Source organism: Corvus kubaryi, unplaced genomic scaffold (genome assembly GCF_017639235.1).
Source record: "Corvus kubaryi isolate FWS band 111438036 unplaced genomic scaffold, C.kubaryi_AGA036_p1.0 37384, whole genome shotgun sequence".
NCBI lineage: Eukaryota > Metazoa > Chordata > Aves > Passeriformes > Corvidae > Corvus > Corvus kubaryi.
In genome coordinates this window covers 2,940,347-2,955,741 of record NW_024581126.1, presented here as the reverse complement: position 1 = coordinate 2,955,741, position 15,395 = coordinate 2,940,347, and the positions used below count along the sequence as shown (strand labels likewise).

Genomic DNA, 15,395 nt, shown 5'->3' with positions numbered 1-15,395 from the left:
AAATCACCTTGAACAACTGAGTGAGAGTTCAAAGCCATAAAATTGTCAAATCGGGACAGGGAACTTTGGATGACACTAAAAGATCAACCTCACAGGAAGCCCTCAAGTAATGATGTATTAAAAAAAAAGCCCAAGTTTTCTTTACAGTCCTTGTCTCAAGGAATGTGTTGTTAGGTACACATCTGCAGTGATTTTTATGCACAAAATATTTTAGAAGTGTTCTGCCACTGTGACATCAGGCAGATACTGCTATGTGCATACTACCCTTACAGTCTTATAATATATTCTTGAGCTACAATATACAAAATAATTGTTCCAAGATGTATACTGAAGTTCATGCAAAGGCAACTTTTTACCCAATTAAATCACTTATTGTTGAGAAACTCGTGCTTAAGACATTAGAACATCACTGTGTTACACAGTTACAGTAATTTGCTCCTATCATCATATCCTGCTCAAAGATACAGCTTCCACAGCTTTCCCTGCTAGAAACTGCTAGAATGTGGGTTTTATCCATAAACAAGGCAAGATAATTCCACAAACCAGAGCACTTTGCAAATCATACTTCATGTACATGACTTACAATTTTATAAGCTTAGTTTGAAAGACTTCAAGTTTAGTCATCTGAAGACGATGAATATAGTAATTTATCTCTTTGAAACCTGGGAGCACCATATAGTTGGAGTTGGGTTTACATCCAGTTAGCAAGTACAATTATCTAGACACCCATTTTTGCTAAACTTTATGAGCTTTATGATGAGACATGGATAATGGGGTGTGTTTGTTTAAGGTCCATTTGGGATCACTGAAAGTTTCACCACGCCTGGGAGAAGGGTGATGGCTGCAGAAATAAGACAGCTACTATGTGACCTGTGGGAGTTCTCAACACCTGAGCAAGAAACATCTGGGAAGCTTTCAAAATGAAAAGGGCAACTGGCAGATTTAAAGGATCATGAATACCCAACAGGAAGAGACATCCCAGTGAAGCACCTGCATCTACCTGCTAAGCCTGGACCTCTGTGGAGCACAAATGGTACATAATGTGCATTTCCCAAGCCAAGCCCAAATATTTTTACTAGAATTACATTTTTTCAGGATGGTTTCTGTCTTTCCATAAAGCTTTCCCTCTTTCCTCAACTTCTGTGCTTGCTCTCCCTCGCCCTGAGTGCATTCTTGTCATAAAAAAGAAGGATGCACACCATTCCAGTCTTTCCTAGGTAACGGAAAGGGGCTGCACAGCACAGAACATTTGCCGATCATTTTTATTCCAAAGACACAAGGTGCTCTGATTCCCTGGCATGCATTTACCAGGAAAAAAGGGGGTGAAGACAGTCTTAGCCCTCCTGTCCTCACCATGGGCTGCTGCAGCACATGGCTATGCCTCACCTACTGCAGGATTCTCGGCTGTTCTCTGACTTCTCCCACTGCGAAATGGGGTCACATTCTCTCCTGACTGTGGCCAGAAAAAAACCAGATGGCACAAGGTATGCAAGGTATCACGCCCATGACCACTGACAAATCTAAGTACTTCTGTGGAATATGTTGGGAGCATATTCCTGGAGATACTGTTAGTGTTTATAAAGTCTTCTGGGGTGAACATTGCTCAATGGAAAAGCAACGCAGAAGTTTAACAAAAGCTACGCTGCAAAACGCAAAAAAGTAACTCTCCCACAGGAACTGAAAGGCATTTCATACATGTCCAATGAGACATTAAAAATAATTATGTGGAAGAATAATAGCTCCCTTGGTTGTTTTAATATATTTTTGTCTACAAACAAGAAACGTTCTCTCAACTGCTGCCTTGGCTTGGCTTGAAAGGTCTCTCAAACAAAAGCCCTTCAACTGACCCTTAGATTATTAAAGCTCAGTAACAATGAATGTGGATCTCAGTTCAAACAAAGACTGTAAAAATAAAAAGACAGCAGTTTTGGTCTTGGAAATGAGTGTGCCTCACTAAACTGGAAACACACAGAATGTATTTTTGATCAATAGTCATCCCTCCACTGAACAAACGCGAAACCTTTTGTCTGAAGATTTCCACACTAGGTTTCTCTTAAACAGTAACTGCAAATAGTCTCACTTCTACTACAAATGAAAAGGTTGGGTTCTGCTTCTGAATTTAAACTTCCCAGAACTCATTCAGAGAGCACTTCAGATCAACAAGGGACTTTTTAATTTTATTCTTAATGATTTTTCTTCCTCCAAAACTTGCTGAAATATCATTAGGATCATCAGAAATATTTGTGGTGAACAAAAATGCCAGCAATGCCAAATTACAAAGCTTAAACACTCTGATCTGTGTCTCCCATGAGAAAGATACAAAGGTTGAGATGTTCAGTGACAGACATTAATGTCCAATGCTAAAGCAGGAAAAGCAAACATAGGAGTGGGGAGAGATATACAGACCCTATAGAATATCTTGTTTTGAAAGTCATATGTCATTTAAATGGCTTTTATAACTGAAGAAGTTAATTTAAAATATATTTTGGTGTAGTTTTCTGGCAGAACAAACACGGCTGCCAATTGATAGAATCAGTTTTGCCCTTGTCAACTGGAGGCACAACGTTTATGTATCCCCTTCATTGCTGTGAGCACCAATGGCTGTGCACAGCACTCCCTCTGCACATAAGCCAAAAAGGATGCTGTCAAAGCAAGTGGGACAAAATGCCAAAATCATCTCCGTTTCATCTCCTTTGCATCTATCAAACTTGCTCTTGCAACCAGTGGAAGAACTGGAGAAGTAAGGATTATAGTTAGACCCGGGAGAAGGGGACAATCTCCCTAAAGGACAGTGGTCCTCTGTCCAGCCCACCAGGAGCTTACCAGCCCCTCACCAACTGCTCTGGCTTTCCATGTGTGCCCTGGGCTTTATTGTCTCAATATAGACCTTCATTCTTCTCTCACTCCCTTTCCTTCAGAAGCAGCAGCCAAACTCTCTCCCATCACATTTTTACTGGGAGCTCCATTTGCTATTATCAGCACGGTGGCATCCAGCAGACACAAGTGTTTAGCCATGACTTAGCTGGGGAGACCAGGACATACTAAAACTCTCTGATGTTTTCATTGTGGAAGTTCACCACCACTGGGAGAAACTGTAGAGCTGAGCAGCTGGATAAAATTGCAACACATTTTCCCTAAACCAACACCCTCTATACATTAACAAGGGCATGTAATGGATGTATAGAATTATTCCATGGCCAAACTTTGTCTCTTCTTTGTCGAATTTCAGAACAGAAAATGCAAATGTGCTTGATATTTGTAATAGAGAAAGTGCAAACAAAACTGTGGGTCTGGTTTAACACCTTGTAAGCCGTAAGATCACTTCTCTGCACGGGGATGCTTAATGACTGGAACTGGATTAGAAACCCTTGCTGACCAAAGCTTTCTATTCAGCCTATTTCTATTCAGAGCAGTAAATTAGCTACCTTTGTGCTATGCCTGATTCCTGCCCAGGGGGTTAGGGAGATGTTTGTTCTGCATAACCATGGCAACAAAGTTGGCAATTAGCATCAAGTTTGGCTATTCCCCGGAGCAGGATTTACCCTGTGAACTTCATTTACCAGACACCAAGCAGCCAGCAGTGTGACAATGATGCATTTAATACAGTCAAGACTGGACTTGAATACAGTTATAATAAGAGACACTATAACCTACTAATCTACATTTGTATTTCCTTCTTAGCTGCCTCAATAATCATCTCTTTGCTCTTCCAGTGCAAAGATTAATGCACTAAAACTCACCTGCAGAATGGAGTGATCACATAGTTATCTCAAAGTATAACTTTTTTAGTACATTTGCATTAAATTAAGTTAAATGCAGGACAAAAATTAAATATATATGCAGGAGTAAAATGTTTCTGAATGAGATCTTAAAATGAATACAGATGAAAACACAAAATAGTTTACTGAATAGAGTAATAGTTGATAGTGCCATCACTGATGGATTTCACAGCACTGACATTTTATGAGAATTCACAACCCTTAAATGCAAGAATCTTCACTTTGTTCTGTGTTTACAGAGTGTTTAGAACAGTATGGAACAGGTCTGCCACCAGGGTTCCTAGGTGTTTCACTGGTACAAATAAAAAACAGCAACAGATGAAAAGTGATTATTAGAAAATATTAATTCCTAACAGCTTAGCTTAACTTCTGGTACTATGAAATTAGGGCCTGGATTTCAGCACAGTTTTGAGTTACTGATTAATTTTTCCAGTTTCACCCTTTTTATCATTTGCACAACTCTTCTTACTCTAAAGTAAGATAGATTATGATAGCATTGATGGCCCTCTGAAGTTATCTTTTTATTATTTTTCTTTCTATACAGCAGCACAGAGCTCCTTGGTCAGAAAAGAAACCCTAATTGTCTTGTGCCTCTGTATTTAAAGCCCTGTAGTGCAATACAAAATGCTGGTCAAAACTGTAGAATGAGTTAGGAAAAGGAAGATAAACATTTGAGATTAAATGGGTCTAGTGAATAAAATATGAATTTAAGAGCCATCTTTTTTTTTTTTAATGAGGGTGAGCAATCCATTAACATTGATGGCTGCTAGGCTCACACAGAGGAAAACTAAATACCTTTATCATTAAATGTGACATGGTAATATATGCCAAAAGACTATCCCAGTATTCATTTGTGTCTGTCCAGAGTGACTGGACATGATGCCTGTTCAAGGAAACGGCAAACTAGGGCTTGTCATTTCTAAAGTTTACTAGCACGGTGTACTTAGCCATTTCCTTATAATATTTGATCTTCTGGATTAAGTAAAGCTGAAACCTGAAATCATGCTAAGGTGAGGAGAAAAATACCTTTGGACTAATACCATAACCTTTTAAGAGGGCAGCAAGTGCTCAAAGACAGGGCGTCTTTCTCCCATAAAGACAGCAATGTCTGGGTAATGCATCAAATGCAGAGGAAAAGAGGAGGCATATAAAATACATAGCATCACGACACCAAAAGTTATGTGAAGCCAGCATAAACTAGGCAGGACTAGCTGTGCCATGCTTTGCTTGCGAAATACGTAAAGAAATAAATCCACTGCTATTTAAAAAAAAAAATCATATACTGACAGAAGAGTACTTACATGCTTACAGTATCATTTAATATACATATTTAGTTTAATCCAAGCAGTTAGCAAGTCTTGGAAAACAAAGCAGGAATACTTTATCTTGGTTCAAGCAAAGCATTTGAAGGCAGGTTCCCCTAGGAAATGAGGCTTGTGTGATTGCACTGCCAGTCCATCTGTCTCTCAAATAACTTCTCAACCTCAGACCTATTTCAGCCAAATTCTGTACAGACATGACATTCCCAGCAAAGCTGAGTGAGCACAAAGTTCAAGGAACTGGCAGCTCAATAGAAACAAAGGGACCTACACCAGTGCCCCCACTAGAGAAGCTCTGCCGAGTGAGCTCAGCAGTTCTTTGCATTTGCTCCCCCTGGCCAGTTACTCATCAGAGCAAACTCCAACCCATGCTACCATTGCCCAGCTGTTATCTGGGGAGAAGTAAGGGAAGCAAAGGTAGCTGGAAGGGAGGGAATCACAGGGGAGATGGAGGAAGCAGGGGTTGAGGGGTGGGCAAAGAGCTGAGAGGCAAGGATTCAAATCCAGGCAGCCAGGATTCATTAGTTCCACTGTCACAGAACAACTTGTTTCTCGGTATTACAGTTCAGCCAAGAAACCACTAAAAGGAGTTATTTGCACAGCTCAGTTGATACTGCATTTTCAAAACCTTTATTTGCTGGCATTTCACATCCTGTCTCCACCCATGGAGGCTTGTGCAGGGAGAAGATTTGATCAACCCTCAGCAAGCCGAACCGAACATTTACATGGATGGGGGAAGGTACATAATAACATCCCTCTAGAGGTGCAAACATCAGGTTGCTTTAAATATGCTAGTGGAGAACTTGTATCCTTCCAAAGGGGGACATTTTCTGTTTCTTTTCATCAGCACCATTGTCTCCTACATTTTATTCTGCTTGGGAATAGTAGAACGTGTGAGTAAGGACAGAGTTTACTAAACGTTGAATTAATTGGGATTGATTTAACCATTTAGGCTTTTACTTGTGCTTAGGGAAATGTGCTGAACTTTGAAGAAGTTGTTTGATGCCATTTTTTCCAAGTGGGATGTAAACTGATTCTCCTCCTTTTCCTATAAAGGACCCCATTAAAAAGTTGTCCTGTGACATACACAAATGGACACCACAAAAGAAAAAGCCCAGTTGACAGAAACCACCCCAGACAGATGTATTTGTGAGCTATATATCAATCCCTCGCTCTGCCAAAAACTGACTAGATGATATAAAAGTACCCAGGTCACTCTAGAATATGCAGTCCTACAAAGACAATTTCCCAGTTTCTCCCGTGTGACAAGACCTGTGACACCAGCTCCATTGTCATGGTACTCTTCATTCCCAAATGTCATTAAGCATAAGTGATAGCCAAAATCAGCTTCAGTTTTGCCTCAGGTAGGGCAGAGACCCAGCCATTAATAGGGCCTGACAAGGGCAGAAGCAGAATTATCACCAGTGAGTTCTTGTGTCTATCAGATCAGCAAAATTAAAACACCAGCTGTTATTTCTTTTAAAAAAGCATCCCTAAAGGAGTGGTACAAACTCTTGGAAAGACTTTGCTGCTTACAACTTTTTTTTTTTTTAAGTGCAGAAATTTAACTTCCCCATGGTTTGCTCCTAATACCAGTAGTGGCTGAGGTTCCCAAAGAGCAAGTTCAATACCCAGGGGAGGGAGAAATTTGGACCATTCTCCAATGCCTTGCCAGCTACAGGGTGGGACTAGAATCACCTGGGGCTAAATCATCCTGATAAATTTTTACCTCCCAGCGACTGTGTCTGTCTAAATCATCTGAAAGTATTGCCTACATCTTGTCCTGAAGACCTGGCCCTGAGTTACCATGTGGCTTCCAGTGGATCTCTGGAGTTTCCTTCTTAATTGCGGTTGAGATGTGGGAATAGAACGGAACAAAAAATATCAGTATGTGCCCAGTTCTTTCTCAGAATAAGTGGCCAAAGCACATGGCATTGCAGAGAGGGTCTTGATCATTGAATTCAGATGTAACATGCAGCACCTTTATAGAGAGAAAAGAAGCAGAATTTGCCCACAAGCAGTTTTATCACCCAGGTTTCAATGTTCCGTAGAGGTAAGAGGAAAGATAGGATGCAGGAACCAGAAAGGACCATGCAAACTCACTCATGGAGCTGACCTGGAGGTCTCACAGTGCAGCCAAAAGTCTTTGCTGGAGAGAAGCAGAGTGGTTTCAGGAGTGTGGAGGTGTGCAAAGAAATCTGGGGGGAAGTTAAAGATTCTTGTGGCAGATGACTGCACTCACTCTCCTGCCATCATCTTCTGTCCAGAGTATGCCAGACATATCTCTGTTCTCCAGGTGCCACCTAATGGGTGGTGTAAGGAAAGAAGATAAAAGCGTAAGGTGGTCATAGTGGTGAGGAATGACCTTCACACCAGAGGATCCACAGCTGCGTTGTTGGTAGTGGAAGCTGGATGCAATTCTTTCCCATTGCTGGCCTTCCATCTGAGCAGCCACATTCACAGACTTACAACTGACCATGGGTGAGCTGTAGGCCCAACAAGGCCCAGATCATTTTCTGTTGTCTCCATTTATCTGGCACTTGTGTTCTTAGATTTCCTATAGTCCTGACGACTCTGACAGGGCTAAACAACTTCATAGCCAGCAAATAAATTCAGAGTATATCAGTGTCTTGTATGTCAGTGTCTCATATAATGCACCGCTGACTTCCCATACGTTTGGAATCGATGAAAGAAGAGACACCAGCTGTGAAAATCCCCATTTGAGCTAAAGAATCCCTTGTTTAGGAAACAAGCAGGATTACACAGGGGTGTGCTTCAGCAGCAGACCTACCTCTATGCAGCAGCACCTAGGGCTGCATGAAAGAAAAAGGGGGATTACAAGGCATTTGAAACATTACTCTTTTTCTGCTGAACAAGGCTTGCATGAATCCTAACTCAGAACAGCTCACAACTGAAGTGCATTTAATATTTACCTTCTCTTCATCAGGTGACAAGGAGAGGTGGAATTTTGCTGTGCTTCACAAAGGGAATGATGCCATGGCTCTCTGCACAGCAACTGTAACCAAAAGTTCCCAAGACCCAAATTGGTTCTGACACAAATCCTTCCATGAACCTGTCACTGGCTTTCAGCATCTTGTTTTTCCTACTGATGCAAAGCAGGATGTGAGTGACAGTGCTGGGACCAGCACACAGCAAAGCAGAGATCATCCTGCAGCTCTCTGGACCTTCTGTGGTAGCATCAGGTAACTTCCTTAGAAATAAAGCTTTAATTGAACTTGAGTGACTAATATGTTCAAACCAGAAACTTTCCTGTGGGTTTTAAAAATTTAATTATATTCCATCCCCAAATTTTCCTAGTGCTACTCATTGAAAATACACAGCTGCACTGGTGAAGCTGTCAGTGAAAGGAAGCAAGAGGTTTTGGCAGCTGCACAGAGGGGAAGAGGTGAGGCCCTGGACTCATGAGAAGGCGTTGGAGACAGTTTAGGCTTGGAGATCTCTGGAGTCTGATGACATTTTTGGCGATCTGAAGAAAACTCATTTCATCCCCACCCTTTTGTGAATAAGGCAGAGGTGAGTAGGTTACCAGGCAGCAGGTCTTGGTCCCAGCTCTTGCAGCGACATATCATATGACCACAGTCAAAGTGTGCTTGGGTCCCTCCATCATCTGCAGGAAGGAGGACGTGCACTTTCCATCATGAGCATCCAGATCTGAGGCAGTCTGGGAGGAGAATTTTTAGCTCTATGAAACAGATGCATTTGAGCCCAAAAGTGCTCAAGGTACATGCTGATGTTTCCAGCGTGGGTTTCAGCTCAGGAGCATTGCACACACAGTTCTGAGCTAGTGGATCTTCTCAGCAAAGAACATGTTCATCCATGCAAGTCACTCTGAAAGAGCAAAAGAACAGCCTTCCTGGTATTTGTCCTCCTTTGCACACCACAGAAATATATCTCCTCTCTGTCTAAAGCACTTTCTCCTACATTTATGCAGCCCCTATCACTGGAGAGGGAGTCAGCAGCGTGGCTCCAAGGCACTGGCACAGAATAAAACACAAATAATCATTATTTAAGCAATTTATTTTCAACCTATATTTTAGTAATTTAAAATGTAACAGAGAAGAGTAAAACCCCAAAGACATACCAATAGTCTAATAAACACTTGGGATTGTGAAATACCATAGAGGAAAAATAAATCACCACCTTCAGAAAAAGTCTGCCTGAAAAAAAAGACGTTCCTGTGCAAGAGATGCTATTTCAGTACTGTGGGCAAAAAGTGCTATATAAGTATTGATTAGTTTGATTTTTACTGCTGTTGTTTCAGCTGCCTACACGAAATATGGTAGAAATATCTCCTTCCCAGCCATGCAGTACAGCAAGACATTTTTAACACAGGAAAGACAGCTTTCAAAGCCTAACTTCTAAGGGGTTCAATACCAAAGTCACAGAGTATTACACCTTCACTGACATTAGTATCAGCCTGGCAGAGAATTGCAGTTTATATAAGTGTTTTGTTCCTGAACTAGGCTTAATTTAAAATATGTGAACAGTGTATATTCATAGAGTTTCCCTTATTCAGAGCTTCTGTCCCACCACCTTACTGCAGTAAAGCTTTACTAATGCCATTTCTGAAGCACTCTGCCTTACACACACCTCACAGATGATGATGAGCTGGTGATATCTAAGGTGCTATTAATCAGCTTCTTCAGAGGAAAGAAAAGTAGCCCATGACACTGTGTGAACCCCTCTTGCCCGTTCTGCAGCACTGGCCCCTCCAGCTCTCCTTGATGTGGTAATGCAAGAGCAGACCAAAAAGAAACGTGCAACTCTCGGCAGCGTACATCAATGAGGAAACCAAAATAGGTTTATCAAAGAAAAATGTGACTCTGACCCATCCTTGGAACCAAATCAAACAGTATCTAATGGCAGCAGTAGGTCTCCAAGAAGAAAACAAAGCTAAACTAGTTTAAAATAGATCCAAAGAAGAATACATGGGGTTTTTTGTTGTGGTCATTGCCAGCCAGATTATGATTGGTTACAAATGTTAAGGGCCCTTGAGTTGCTTGAGTCCTTAATCCATCAAATTGGTCATCGCTGTGTGCCAAGCAATGACCTCAGTCAAACGCCATAAATCACTGCTCAGTTAAAGAACCAAGCCTGCAAGCTCCCTCAAGTATCACTTCTCTCAGCACTTGTGTGTGGGGAAGGCAGGCTGCCCAGGGTTTGGGATTAGCTGATTTACGTGGAGGAAGACAAAAGAGCTCTCAACCCCAAGTACCAAATTTTGCATTAACAGAAGGTGGCATGGTGCACACTGAATAAAAAAAGGACAATAGAAGCCAGGGTGTGTTTGCTTCACATGTGGGTTAATAGCTGAAAGATCTGCTTCCTTACAGTGTGGTCCCAGTAAAAGCAGCATGTAAGAAGTTGTACCTACTACCCCTCTAATCCTCTAATTGCTAATCCTCTTCAGGGCATCACCAGCCACCTTGCAGTTACTACACTTTGTAAAGAGTGCCAAAGACATGTGCTGTTCATCAATATCATTGCAAATTCTCAGAAAGTTCGCTCTCCATTCTGAAGCATAGGAATCTCTAGCTGTGTTCTATTTGGCATCAATACCAAAGATGATGAAGCCTTTTTTTAAGTATGAAAGCTAGCTCTTCTTTACGCGCATAAAACAGGTGTTCAACTACAAAGCTTTCTACAGTAGGAACTGTATGATCAAAGCAACCTTAAAAAACCCTGTTGTTCTAAGGATTTTGAGGATCCGGGAGAATGTAGGGGGAGGAGGGAGAAAGGAATCTTTTAAACAGCAGAGAATAAGTGCGGTTACATTTTTCACCACTGAGCACTTTACAGCAAACTGTGTTTCCTGTGGTAGGACAGCTTTCATGAAGCCTTTCACCATCTCTCTCTATTCCAGTGATTTCTAGTCTTTTTTCAAATATTTATCTGCTTGTGTTTCCATACATATATCCATGAGATATATATATATTTTTAAAACACAATAATTAACAGCATTATAGGTTGCAGTAAAAATACACGTTGAGGTGCTGTACCATTAAATGCAAATATTTCCAAGGCAGTTTGGAGCTGAAGGCTGTGTCCACATTAATAATACCCTCCAAAAGGTTTTAATCTCATAAGCTTTCTGCACATCCCAAATTAGGCTGTAGCAATTACAGCAGAGACCACTCATATTATCCATTCAAATTTAAATACAAGAGTCACTCTCCTTGAAGGAACAGTCTGTATTTTGGCAAGGAAATCTTACCTCTCACAGTCCAAAGTAGTATTTTAAATGAAAATTCATCAGAATTAAAAGCATTGGCAAAGTAAGTGTTTTGGGCTTTCATACAATCTTATTTTTAAATGCTTTTGGCAGCTAACTCCATCTTTAAAATTCCATTACAATTATGTAGAATTGCCTTCTATGCTGAAAGGACATAAAACAATGAGAATAGATTTACCTCCTTTCTGTTTCCGTTTCAAGAACTCCTGAGGAATAAAACCTGACACAGAGGGGATGAAGTAACTTGGCTTTCATGGCAGGATTACACAAACCACAGGAGGACAGAACCACTCTACCCACCGCAGTCCTTCAGACCTTGAGATCCTGGCTCCAGGAAAGGGAATTCCAGGGGAATCTTGCCAGTGTGCCTAACCTAGTCATGACTGCAGCCTACTGTTGCAAAAGGCACTGTGACTGGAAACAACAGGCTTTTCTCCATACACCTGCCCCACCAGCTCCTTTTCAAACTTGTGTGCCTCCTGACATTTAGGAAACTGAGAAGTGCAGTCCTGCTGTGTGTGGGAATCATCACCTAAAGTAATCCAGTGCCCCAAGATTCACAGTGGAGCTGCAGTCAGCAACATGCTGGACATCCACTGGCTGCAGAAAGCCTGGGGCTTGACCCAAGAAGCTCAACAGAGAAAGCAATTTAAAATATACCACTACCAATGCAACATGGTGTCTTTTTTGGCAGAGAAGATAAAAATAGCAAAGAAACGACAGCTCTGTTCTTTTTATGAAAGCCTGGCAGTTTTCCAGTAGAGACTTAAGTACTTTTTGTACTTTGGGGGGAAAAAAAAAGGTGATGGGATGTGGTCCAAGACTGGTCATACGAACCTGAGAAATATGGAGTAAGAGGCTGGGCTGAAGCAGCCAAAGTGGTACCACCAGCTGCAGCCCCATTAATTAATGCTCTGCGGTATGTAGCTGTAAGAATGACCCTGATAATTGCTGAATACGAGCAGATAGCTTCTACAGAGCAGCTCTGCTTTTCTTACTGTGGTGTACTTACCCGAGGAGTACCTTGCACATTTCCCCATCTCACAGGGCAGTAAATTAGTTCTAATTGCAGAGGTATGTAGTAAAAGCTGTGCTCAGCCTTCTGCAGCATTTGAAGATTTATTTTACAGTTTTAGGTTTTCTCTGATGCCTCAAATTGTGGGGAAAGGGACATGAGAGAAAATGCAGATTTTATAGATCTATAAAATTACCTCAGTTTAGACAAATAAGTGTTTCTCTGCAACTCAAACAATGTAACTGAAAACTACAGTTCTGCGGGGGACAGCACAGTGCACTAGAATAGAGATTTCTTATTTTTTGCAGCTCTTCTTTTAATTTGAAAAGAATGATAACTTTATCTGCTTAAAGGGGAAAATATGACAGTACAATAAACTATTTTTAACATATCCTAACTCTAGTTTTATGAATAATTTCGAAAAAAAAATTGCCAGTAGTGGATACAGAGCAAAATTCTACAGCTCCACAGACAGCACTGACTCGTGCAAACAGCAGCAACTGCCTGAACGAGCTACCAGAGTCACTGGGTGCAATCCTCCAGCAGAAAGAGCCCAGTATTTCAGATCCTTGTGCTATGCCTTTAGCCTCTGTGTGGCACTCAGCCACGCTCTAAATCCTCTTTTACAAATATTTTCTTTGTCCTTTTTGTCTCCTATACGTTGCTGTCCCTCTGTCCCTGTTACAGGTAAGCCTCCACACTAAAATCCATCAGGGAACAGCAGCTGCCCACAGCAGCTCCTCACTCCTTCCAGAGCCAGATCCTTCTGGTACTTGTGAACTTAACAAACAGCCTGAGGATTTTATCTCAAAACAAAGCTGTCGGGTTGATCCAAGGAAACAATGTTCATCTCAGACTGCAGAATACAACTTGCAGGTCCTGTGCAGAGGCAAGGACACTTAACATGTGTTGCTTTTAGCCATGAGCTACCTGTTCCTGTCAGGAATCTGACATACAGGGGAAATGCTGTTTTCTTGTTTCTCAATAAGTCCTCCGACCAAACCCCAGCACCTACATGCATGACAATAGATATGTAGTCTTGCAAATGAAATCCACAAACAAAAAGTAGTCACCCAACTCAAGGCCAAATAAAAGATGAAAAGACAGGAGAAGGTTTTTGGACTGGCTGGTTCTTCCGGGAATGCAGCTGTGCATTCCAGCAGGCAGCAAGAATGTGGGTTTTTCCACTTACGCTGATCACAAGCTTTGCTACATTCTAGGCAAAAGCATTCATCCCCCATGTATGTGGTTCAGCTAGATAGATTCACAGAATAACACTACTCTGCATCAAAGAAGAGAAATTAAACAAAGATTCTATAAAAGGCTTCTAATGTCAGCCAGCATCATAGGGCAGAAAAATTAAGTCACCATTAGGAACACGCATTTCTTTTTCTGGCTGTGCAAGCCTGACTATACTGGGCATATCTGACATGCAACTTGATGTTGTCTCAGGATTTCTCCTCCCACAGCCAAGTGTAGCAGAATCCAGAAGTTTTGCCAAATTTATCACATGCAGTTCTATTACTTGTAGTTCTTTATACCATCCAATTTAGTATGATCAGTAATGATCAGCTAAAAAGCCCCCTCAAGTCCTTGTGTTACTGTGTTTTCTTCCGTCTCTCCAAGGGGTCACAAAGCATTGACTTTTCTTGTGCCCCCACTTTTGGCTGAAACCTGCTTGTGCCATGAACAAAGGGATGCCAACAACAAAGGAACTTCTGATGAAGACTCCCCCTGAGCTGCTACCAGTGGTGATTGTTAGAGATACAACTAATCCTACAGCTAATAACTGAACTACTGCAAAAGATCCTTGGAACTCATTCCTACTGCCAAACAGCACAAAGCTTAAATAGCATCGCTATCTGCCTCAAGTGTGCTGAGTTAAAAACAGATCCTCCCTTACCCAACTTGTAATGACATGACAAAAATGACTGGTGAGGGGAGAAGAGTCACAAGACAATGTGATCTTCAGTGTGTGGGTTTGTTGAATTCAAAAGTGAGTTCATCACTATGAAAATGCCCAATCTCCAATGGAGTTTCATTCAGTTCTTCATATTTTCTAGCAATGTTCTAATGTGGAGACAGGCAAAAATTGTGATGAATGTCCTGAGACAACCATCATTTATTGATATTTTCTTAAAGCTCTACCTCCCCTCAGAGCAAGTACCTACCTGCTGCACCAGTAGACGGCCCCTTAGCAGGACACATTTTAAAGTTAGATGTTTGTCTCCCCTGAAAAGAAAGCATTTCATTTCTTAAACATCTATGAAAGTCTCTTTGTACTTGTTCTGGCTCTCATTAATTTTAAGGGGAGTTGGAAAAAGCATCAGTAGAGCTTATAAAAATAAAAAACAATGAGAAAGAATGGGATATAAAAACAAAATTCATTGCCTCCAAATCTGCCCCATTCTCTTTTTTACCTTTCAGTAATGATTACATGTGTCTTCTGCACATTCAAGCATCAGAAAAACATATAAACCATTTTTATGGCATAGAGCAAAAATTTATCTATATATTTCAGCTTAGATCTGCAAGAATACACTTAAATTTTAGAAGTGGAGCGAGAAAACAAAGACAGTTTTATTCCATGCACAGCAATTACTCCAGCTGTCAGCACAAGTCACTTTTACTGCTAAAACAAAAGTGCGAAGCATCAAGTGGATCCCACAAAAACAATACAAGTTTATTTTAGAAGACCACACCTTCTGTTCTGTAGGCCCTTAAGTCAGGCACAAGTAAGAGCAAATTACCAAGCAGAATTAAAAGGAATGAAAATGTCACGCATTCAAGGGAGAAACTAATTTCTTCCTTAGCACTGAAGAGAACCGAAGTTAGCATTGAGTTTCAAAAACATTTACAGATCTTCTGCAACTCTCCCACGCTTTGGTGTACAGAGAAATTCTGCTGCTAGTGTAGACAACAGGAGTTCTGCTATCAACTTCAGTGGAAGCCAGAACTGTACCCTCTTTTATTATCAAAGCCCACAAACCCAAAATTCAGCCCCTTGTGGTTTTTTTTCAATGACAGAG

At 41.1% G+C, this 15,395-nt stretch overlaps 1 long non-coding RNA gene across 1 annotated transcript; it reads right to left on the bottom strand.

Annotated features, from left to right (window-relative positions):
- Positions 1-3,581: 3,581 nt before the first annotated feature.
- LOC121668179 lies at positions 3,582-11,811 on the bottom strand. Its single transcript, XR_006017292.1, has 2 exons — positions 11,530-11,811; positions 3,582-8,947 (listed from the first exon to the last, which is right to left on the bottom strand). It is a non-coding gene; the product is annotated as an uncharacterized LOC121668179 (long non-coding RNA).
- Between the last annotated feature and the right edge of the window lie 3,584 nt (positions 11,812-15,395).